The following is a 10,137-nucleotide window of genomic DNA, read 5'->3' on the forward strand; positions in this document are numbered from 1 at the left end:
GGCTCAGGACAGGTTATAGCCAAGACTTAATATATTTATTGTTTTGTCTCATTTATTGATATGGATATAGCCTCCGCATGATGGGGTTGTGCAATGCAGCTGGTTATAACAAGCCTACATACAGAGTGGAATTCGCAAATGCAACAGTCAAAATGCCTAATATAAGGCCAACAGTCCATGCTCCCAAATACTGGAAAATGTGTGATTCATTAGGTTACATGATCACCACAGTAGCCCCACACAGCTATAACAAATAAATTATGCAATTATATGGCCATAAAATAACACAACAGCATGGCATATTTAGAGAGCGGAATAGGCCTAAATCATATTTACTTTCTATTTTGCAGCTCATGTGGTTATTCTAGACAAGGCTCTTCTGTGTCTTTATCATTCACACACAAGTAATTTAGCCCAAGTCTATACTACGCCATCTACTGGTATAACGTCATTATTTGGGGCTCCCGAGTGGCGCAGTGGTCTAAGGCACTGCATCTCAGTGCAAGAGGCGTCACTATAGTCCCTGGTTCGAATCCAGGCTGTATCACATCCCGTTGTGATTGGGAGTTCCATAGGGCGGCGCACACAAGCTCTAGACTTTTATTTTGGAAATGAAACTGGAAGCTGCAAAGCAACTAACGACTGGGCTTGAGTTGCTTGCTTGACTAGCTAACTTCAACTAGCTATGTTCGTATGTAAAGTAAGAATTGAACGTGTAAATGTTCACTCATAGTCATAACATAGGGTTTGCACGTTTACAGATCTAATTTAACGGTTACGTTTCATGTTTAACGCATGGCTTTTCTTAGGATCTTAACAATTTACGTATGGATTTTCTAACGATCGTAACAATATGTACGTTCAACCTTTTGGCATCTATCTGGCGCCATGAATGACTCCCATTGTTAGGGCAGAGAAGTGCATCTCTTCATTATATACAGCTCTCTGGTGTAAATGGGGAGGTGTACACAGCACAGAAGGAGCGAAAGAGAGGAGACAAAACCAAAATTACAACATGAGAACAAGCGGACATAAACGCTTAAAAACGATACAAGCATTTGGAATATCGCACAAAAAACATACATTTGAATTAATTCGATATTTCGCTCAGACCTAGATCATAGCTTTCACCTGGATTTGCCTGGTCAGTCTATGTTATGGCACTTAACCCTAATTGCTCCTGTAAGTCGCTCTGGATAAGAGCATCTGCTAAATGACTATAATGTAAAATGTAATGAGCAGTGTTTGTACACTCAAATCATATTTGAGAAATAATTAAAGTTGCCATATTTATTACATTTTGGCCCTACACAGGAGCATTGCAAGATACCATAACTGTTGATCTAGATGTGACACAAAAGTAATCTTGATGTAATTTGAAACTAGCTGTGTGCTCTAACATGAGTAATATATTTCATTATGCAAGATTTTTAAAATCATTTAAGAAATGTGCATTACAAAGTATGAAAATGAATATCACAAATAGGACTGTTTTACTGGCACAAAGTTAGAGTTGGATCTCTGGGACTTCTTGAGTTATGACCATATATATGCGGGGTGGTGGTATGCTGAACTCTATTCTTTCTATTGCCAGTACAGAAAAGCACAGAGAGCAGCGCTGCCTTTCTTTCGATCCTATCAGTATCCACACATCTCCAACGACACTGCTAACCTTGTTCATAACCCGAACCTTAAATTAAGACCATAAAAAAAGCTTATGGAGGCATAAGTTGCATTCTTCAAGAATCAATGAGTACATATAGTAGCGAACGGCGGGGCAGGAAAAGAACCCGGGTCGCTAGCGTGAAATGGCAAACACCCTACATATTGCGCCAATAGGGTTAACCAACTTGGTGGGAATTGTAATGTGGCTCATATAAGGATTGATATACTGCCCCCTCCAAACAGGAAGACACATCCCTGTGCTTCGACTTCTCAGCCGTCTCACAAGTCTGAGCCGTGCGTTCCGATGGTCTCACAGCGGCCATCCCACTTCTGACACCAATGTAGCGAACGGCGGGGCAGGGATGCGAACCCAGGTCTCTGGAGTGAAAGGCAAACACCCTATTGATCACACCAAAAGGATTTCCTTCCCATTTTGTCCTTTCGCCACAATATAATTATTATTCAAAGTCCAAAAATGTATGTAGGAACTGCAGACTGTCCCTTTAAGTACATTTAAAACCAGATAGCTAACTTTAGACTTTCACTCAAGATGCTAGGTAGTATTTTTCTAAATGGTGATATCAGTGGTGGAAAAAGTACCCAATTGTCATACTTCAGTAAAAGTAATGATAGAATGTCTCATGTAAAAGCAACTTTACTGGGTGATTTTCAATTTTACTTTAGTCATTTCTATTAGGTATCTTTACTTTTACTCAAGTATGACAATACAAGGCAGCTAACTAAAATGTACATTCAACCAGTCTCTTTGATACACGGCTAACTTCTAATGTTACCTCTGTATTCCTCGTTCTTCGCAGATTCATCCTCTTCAGCTGTAGAAGAATTTGAGCTTTCTATTTGATCAATTTCTCAACATATTACATGTAGCTAGCTGAGCAAGTTCCACAATACCGACCTGCCTTCTACTACTTTGTGTGGATTTCTGGCAGACTAGACGCAATATTGCGTATTGCTGTGTTTAACAGTTTAGAAAGTGCATTGCACATTTGTTAACAAAAAAAGGGGTTAATTGCACCGCCATATAACCCTATATACACAAGATATACAAAAGTATGTGAACACCCCTTTTATACACCTGTTGCTGACAGGTGTATAAAATTGAGCACACAGCCGTGCAATCTGTATAGACACACATTGGCAGTAGAATGGCCTTACTGAAGAGCTCAATGACTTTCAACTTGGCACCATCATTGTCAGTTTGTCAAATTTCTGCCCTGCTAGAGCTTCCCCGGTCAACTGTAAGTGCTGTTATTGTGAAGTAGAAACATCTAGGAGCAGCAAAGGCTAAGCGGCGAAGTGGTAGGCTACACAAGCTCACAGAATGGGACCGCCGAGTTCTGAAGCGCGTATGTCTTCGTTGCAACACTCACTACCGAGTTCCAAACTGCCTCTGGTAGCAGCCGCACACAAGCCTATGATCACCATGTGCGATGCCAAGCATCGACTGGAGTAGTGTAAAGCTCGTCGCAATTGGCCTCTGGAGCAGTGGAAACGCGTTCTCTGGAGTGATGAATCACGCTTCACCATCTGGCAGTCCGACGGACTAATCTGGGTTTGGCGGATGCCAGGAGAACTCTACCTGCCCCAATGCATAGTGCCAACTGTAAAGGTTGGTGGAGGAGTAATAATGGTCTGGGGCTGTTTTTCATGGTTCAGGCTAGGCCCCTTAGTCCCAGTGTAGGGAAATCTTAATGCTACAGCATACAATGACATACTAGATGATTCTGTGCTTCCAACTTTATGGCAGCAGTTTGGGGAAGGTGCTTTCCTGTTTCAGCATGACAATGCCCCCATGTACAAAGCGAGGTCCATACAGAAATGGTTTGTCGAGAACGGTGTGAAAGAACTTGACTGGCCTGCACAGTGCCCTGACCTCAACCCCATTGAACACCTTTGGGATGCATTGGAATGCAGATTGAGAGCCAGGCCTAGTCGCCCAACATCAGTGCCCGACCTCACTAATGCTCTTGTGGCTGAATGGAAGCAAGTCCCTGCAGCAATGTTCCAACATCTAGTGGAAAGCCTTCCCAGAAGAATGGTGGCTGTTATGGCTGTTATAACAGCAAAGTGGGGAGCAACTCCATATTAATGCCCATGATTTTGGAATGAGATGTTCAGCAGGTGTCCACATACCTTTGGTAATGTAGTATATATACACTGCTCAAAAAAATAAAGGGAACACTTAAACAACACAATGTAACTCCAAGTCAATCACACTTCTGTGAAATCAAACTGTCCACTTAGGAAGCAACACTGATTGACAATAAATTTCACATGCTGTTGTGCAAATGGAATAGACAAAAGGTGGAAATTATAGGCAATTAGCAAGACACCCCCAATAAAGGAATGGTTCTGCAGGTGCTGACCACAGACCACTTCTCAGTTCCTATGCTTCCTGGCTGATGTTTTGGTCACTTTTGAATGCTGGCGGTGCTTTCACTCTAGTGGTAGCATGAGACGGAGTCTATAACCCACACAAGTGGCTCAGGTAGTGCAGTTCATCCAGGATGGCACATCAATGCGAGCTGTGGCAAAAAGGTTTGCTGTGTCTGTCAGCGTAGTGTCCAGAGCATGGAGGCGCTACCAGGAGACAGGCCAGTACATCAGGAGACGTGGAGGAGGCCGTAGGAGGGCAACAACCCAGCAGCAGGACCGTTACCTCCGCCTTTGTGCAAGGATGTGCACTGCCAGAGCCCTGCAAAATGACCTCCAGCAGGCCACAAATATTTCAGTATTTTCCATCTTCCTTTGCTCTTCTAGTGCACAGTCCCAGGAAAATCAGAAGGTCTGAAGAAACTGGAACCCAGTACTTATACTAAGAGGAATGTGTCAATCACCTGCTTTACTCATTCATTGTGTTTTTCTCTGAACAGTTAAAGAATTTCCTTTTTCTGTGCAGCCAGTGCCCTTGAGGTAAATTCTGATCTGTGAACCATCACAATGCAGGCTACTTATTGATGTACCCAATGTAGAGATGCACACAAAACCAGTTTTTGGTTTGAGTACACAATAATCAGAACATATCCATAGTTTGGGAACCACTGGACTAGAGCAGACTCAAACTTTCCTATGCTCGTACTTCTTGTGTCATTCACTCAGAACCACTGTCAGTGTATACAGTAGGTTATTTACAGGAAGAGCAGTCTCTCATACTATATATAGATTTGACAGCCTTGACAACATACCTCATAACATTCTAGATATGCAATTAAATCAACAATCAGTCAAGTGTTTTGATTGCAGTAAATCTTGGCTGTGGGTACAAAGAGCAATGCTCTTTAACCTACAGCATACAACTTTTCACCCCAGCATACAAGATAGTATTTGCATTGTCTTTAATCATGTACAAAAAAAATTGGTTGTTTTAATTTAAAAGAAATGTAAAGTATCCCTGAAATGTGAAAATTACAAATGTGAAAGGTAATATGAAGGTGTTAGATCTACATGGCTTTACACAGGATATAGCTAGCCATACAACACATACATTGAAAGGAAATGTTTGACAGTGCTTAAACTATAATGGGTTTCAAGAGTCATGTTTCATATGAACAATGGATTACATAACTGTAGTCGATTTGACCAGCTTTATTCATAAAATATCCTAACATAAGTTATACATCTGACCTTCAATTGACCCTTCACTAAGCCTCACCCCCCTTGGTTACTGTTGCAACCTCAGACATTTTCCAGGGAAGCTCAATTCCAACATTCATTGAGAAAATAACTTATTAAATGGTCATCACTAGTTACCACAGCCAAAGTCATAATTATGGCTAAACCTCATTATTTCTAAAATGTTTCTTAAAATCCCAACAATTGCTGGTCAATGAGACAGCGCTAGCTAACCAGCTGAGCTAGCAAACAATGTAAAAATGTATAATTAGAGAATTTCAGGAATCACAGTAGCAAGTAGTCCTGGTGCCCTGTGCAAATATTTAGCTTAAGAAAACTCAGTTTTTGCAATAGCCCTCACTGGCTTTTATGCGATTTAAACGTGACGCGAGCTTGTCCGATGTGGAGCGCGGCGATTAGTTGCCCAAAACGGGGCGGGGTTTAGCGAAAGGTCAATTTTAAAAACTTTCCTTCCCAGTTCATTTTTAAGCGACAGCTTTAGGGAGTGGTAAAATAATACTTTACTTCTGAAATGATCAATCAAGCAACAAAGACTTGTTAAGCCCGCCCCTTTATTTTAAATCATTTCCACAGGAAACCATAACATTGTGAAATTAATACAAAATCAATGTAATAACCTTTTTTTTTACCTTACAAAATAAAAACGTAATTTTCAGGCATACAATAGAAATGTTATTGCACAATAAGCCTTCTTGCATGGTGGCAGACAGTCATTTACATTTCAGACACGGAACATAAGACGCTTTAAGATGCTTTAATAGGAAAACTAGCTTTTTAGATGCTTCCATTTGCAAATATATACACTATATATATATATATATATATTACACACACAAAAGTATGTGGACACCCCTTTAAAATTTGTGGATTTCAGTCACACCCGTTGCTGACAGGTGTATACAATCGAGCACACAGCCATGCAATCTCCATAGCCAAACATTGGCAGTAGAATGGCCTTACTGAAGAGCTCAGTGACTCAACGTGGCACCGTCATAGGATATAAACTCAGCAAAAAAAGAAACGTGCCTTTTTCATGACCCTGTCTTTCAAAAATAAGTCGTAAAAATCTAAATAACTTCACAGATCTTCAATGTAAAGGGTTTAAACACCGTTTCCCATGCTTGTTCAATGAACCATAAACAATTAATGCACCTGTGGAACAGTCGTTAAGACACTAACAGCTTACAGACGGTAGGCAATTAAGGTCACAGTTATGAAAACTTAGGACACTGAAGAGGCCTTTCTGCTGACTCTGAAAAACACAAAACGAAAGATGCCCAGGGTCCCTGCTCATCTGCGTGAACGTGCCTTAGGCATGCTGCAAGGAGGCATGAGGACTGCAGATGTGGCCAGGGCAATAAATTGCAATGTCCGTACTGTGAGACGCCTAAGACAGCGCTACAGGGAGACAGGACGGACAGCTGATCGTCCTCAGTGGCAGACCACGTGTAACACCTGCACAGGATCGGTACGTCCGAACATCACACATGCGGTACTGGATGTCAACAACAACTGCCCGAGTTACACCAGGAACGCACAATCCCTCCATCAGTGCTCAGACTGTCCGCAATAGGCTGGACTGAGGGCTTGTAGGCCTGTTGTAAGGCAGGTCCTCACCAGACATCACCGGCACCGCCTATGGGCACAAACCCACTGTCGTTGGACCAGACAGGACTGGCAAAAAGTGCTCTTCACTGACGAGTTGTGGTTTTGTCTCACCAGGGGTGATGGTCGGATTTGCATTCATCGTCGAAGGAATGAGCGTTACACCGAGGCCTGTATTCTGGAGCGGGATCGATTTGGAGGTGGACGGTCCATCATGGTCTGGGGCAATGTGTCACAGCAACATCAGACTGAGCTTGTTGTCATTTCAGGCAATCTCAACGCTGTGCGTTACAGGGAAGACATCCTCCTCCCTCATGTGGTACCCTTCCTGCAGGCTCATCCTGACATGACCCTCCAGCATGACAATGCCACCAGCCATACTGCTCGTCCTGTGCGTTATTTCCTGCAAGACAAGAATGTCAGTGTTCTGCCATGGCCAGCAAAGAGCCCGGATCTCAATCCCATTGAGCACATCTGAGACCTGTTGGATCAGAGGGTGAAGGCTAGGGCCATTCCCCCCAGAAATGTCCAGGAACTTGCAGGTGCGAGTGGAGTAACATCTCACAGCAAGAACTGGCAAATCTGGTGCAGTCCATGAGGAGATGCACTGCAGTACTTAATGCAGCTGGTGGCCACACCAGATACTGACTGTTACTTTTGATTTTGACCCCCCTTTGTTCAGGGACACATTCAATTTGTTAGTCACGTCTGTGGAACTTGTTCAGTTTATGTCTCAGTTGTTGAATCTTATATTCATACAAATATTTACACTGAATTTATTTTGCTGAAAATAAATGCAGTTGACAGTGAGAGGACGTTTCTTTTTTTGCTGAGTTTGATGCCACCTTTCCAACAAATCAAATTTTTGCCCTGGTAGAGCTGCCCCGGTCAACTGTAGGTGTTGTTATTGTGAAGTGGAAACGTCTAGGAGCAACTAAGGCTCAGCCGCAAAGTGGTAGGCCACACAAGCTCACAGAACGATACCACCCGGGTGCTGAAGCGCGTAAAAATTCTGCCCTCGGTTGCAACACTCACTACAGAGTTCCAAACTGCCTCTGGAAACAACGTCAGCACAATACCTATTCGTCGGGAGCTTCATGAAAATGGGTTTCCATTGCCGAGCAGCCGCACCCAAGCCTAAGATCACCATGTGCAATGCCAAGCGTCAGCTGGAGTGGTGTAAAGCTTGCCTGCAGTGGAAATGCGTTCTCTGGAGTAATGAATGCCGCTTCACCATCTGGCAGTTCGACAGACAAATCTGGGTTTGGCGGATGCCAGGAGAACGCTTCCTGCACGAATGCAGTCTCAACTGTAAAGTTTGGTGGAGGAGGAATAATGGTTGGGGCTAGTGCCAGTGAAGGGAAATCTTAACGCTACAGCATACAATGACATTCTAGACAATTCTGTGGCAACAGTTTGGGGAAGGCCCTTTCCTGTTTCAGCATGACAATGCCCCCATGCACAAAGCGAGGTCCATAAAGAAATGGTTTGTCAAGATCGGTGTGGAAGAACCTGACTGGCCGGCACAGAGCCCTGACCTCAGCCCCTTCGAACACCTTTGGGATGAATTGGACCGCCGACTGCGAGCCTGGCATAATCGCCCAACATCAGTGCCCGACCTCACTAATGCTCGTGGCTGAATGGAAGCAAGTCCCTGCAGCAATGTTCCAACATCTAGTGGAAAGCCTTCCCAGAAGAGTGGAGGCTGTTATAGCAGCGAAGGGCGATGCCAATGATTTAGAAATGAAATGTTTGACGAGCAGGTGTCCCCACATACTTTTGGTCATGTAGTAATGGGATATGAAATAACTTGGTACACTTTAATACTCAAAAGTGTGGACACACCTACTCATTCCAGGGAATTATATTTTTTACATTGTAGAATAATAGTGAAGACATCAAAACTGTGAAATAACATATGGAATCATGTATATTTTATATTCTTCAAATTAGCCACCCGTTGCCTTGATAGCTTTGCACATTCTTGGCATTCTCTCAACCAGCTTCATGTGGTAGTTACCTGGAATGCCTTTCAATAAACAGGTGCGCCTTGTTAAGTTAATTTGTGGCATTTCCTTCTTAATGCGTTTGAGCCAATCAGTTGTGATGTGACAAGGTAGAGGTGGTATACAGAAGATAGCCCTATTTGGTAAAAGACCAAGACCATATTATGGCAAAAACAGCACAAATAAGCAAAGAGAAACGACAGTCCATTACTTTAAGACATGAAGGTCAGTCAATGCGGAACATTTCAAGAACTTTGAAAGTGTCTTCAAGTGCAGTCGCAAAAACCCTCAACCGCTATGATGAAACTGGCTCTCATGAAGACTGCCACAAGAAAGGAAGACCCAGAGTTACCTCTGCTGCAGAGGATAAGTTCATTAGAGTTGCCAGCCTCAGAAATTGCAGCCCAAATAAATGCTTCAGAGTTCAAGTAACAGACACAGCTCAACAACAACTGTTCAGTGGAGACAGCATGAATTAGGCCTTCATGGTTGAATTGCTGCAAAGAAACCACTACTAAAGGACACCAATAAGACGAGACTTGTTTGAGCCAAGAAATACGTGCAATGGACATTAGACCGGTGGAACTCTGTCCTTTGGTCTGATGAGTCCAAATTTTAGATTTTTGTTTCCAACCACTGTCTTTGAGACGCAGAGTAAGTGAATGGATGATCACTGCATGCATGGTTTCCACTGTGAGGCATGGAGGTGTTGGTGTGGGGTTGCTTTGCTGGTGACACCGTCCGATTTATTTAGAATTCAAGGCACACTTAACCAGCATGGCTACCACAGCATTCTGCAGCGATATGCCATCCCATCTGGTTTGGGCTTAGTGGGACTATCATTTGTTTTTCAACAGGACAATGACCCAAAACACACCTCCAGGCTGTGTAAGGGCTATTTGACCAAGAAGGAGAGTGATGGAGTGCTGCATCAGATGACCTGGCCTCCACAATCACCTGACCTCAACCCAATTGGGATGGTTTTGGATGAGTTGGACCGCAGAGTGAAGGAAAAGCAGCCAACAAGTGCTCAGCATGTGGGAACTCCTTCAAGACTGTTGGAAAAGCATTCCTCATGAAGTTGGTTGAGAGAATGCCAAGAGTGTGCAAAGCTGTCATCAAGGCAACGGGTGTCTACTTTGAAGAATCTAAAATATATTTTGATTTGTTTTACACTTTGTTGGTTACTACTTGATTCCATATGTGA

The sequence above is a fragment of the Salvelinus namaycush genome, chromosome 29 (genome assembly GCF_016432855.1).
Source record: "Salvelinus namaycush isolate Seneca chromosome 29, SaNama_1.0, whole genome shotgun sequence".
Taxonomy (NCBI): domain Eukaryota; kingdom Metazoa; phylum Chordata; class Actinopteri; order Salmoniformes; family Salmonidae; genus Salvelinus; species Salvelinus namaycush.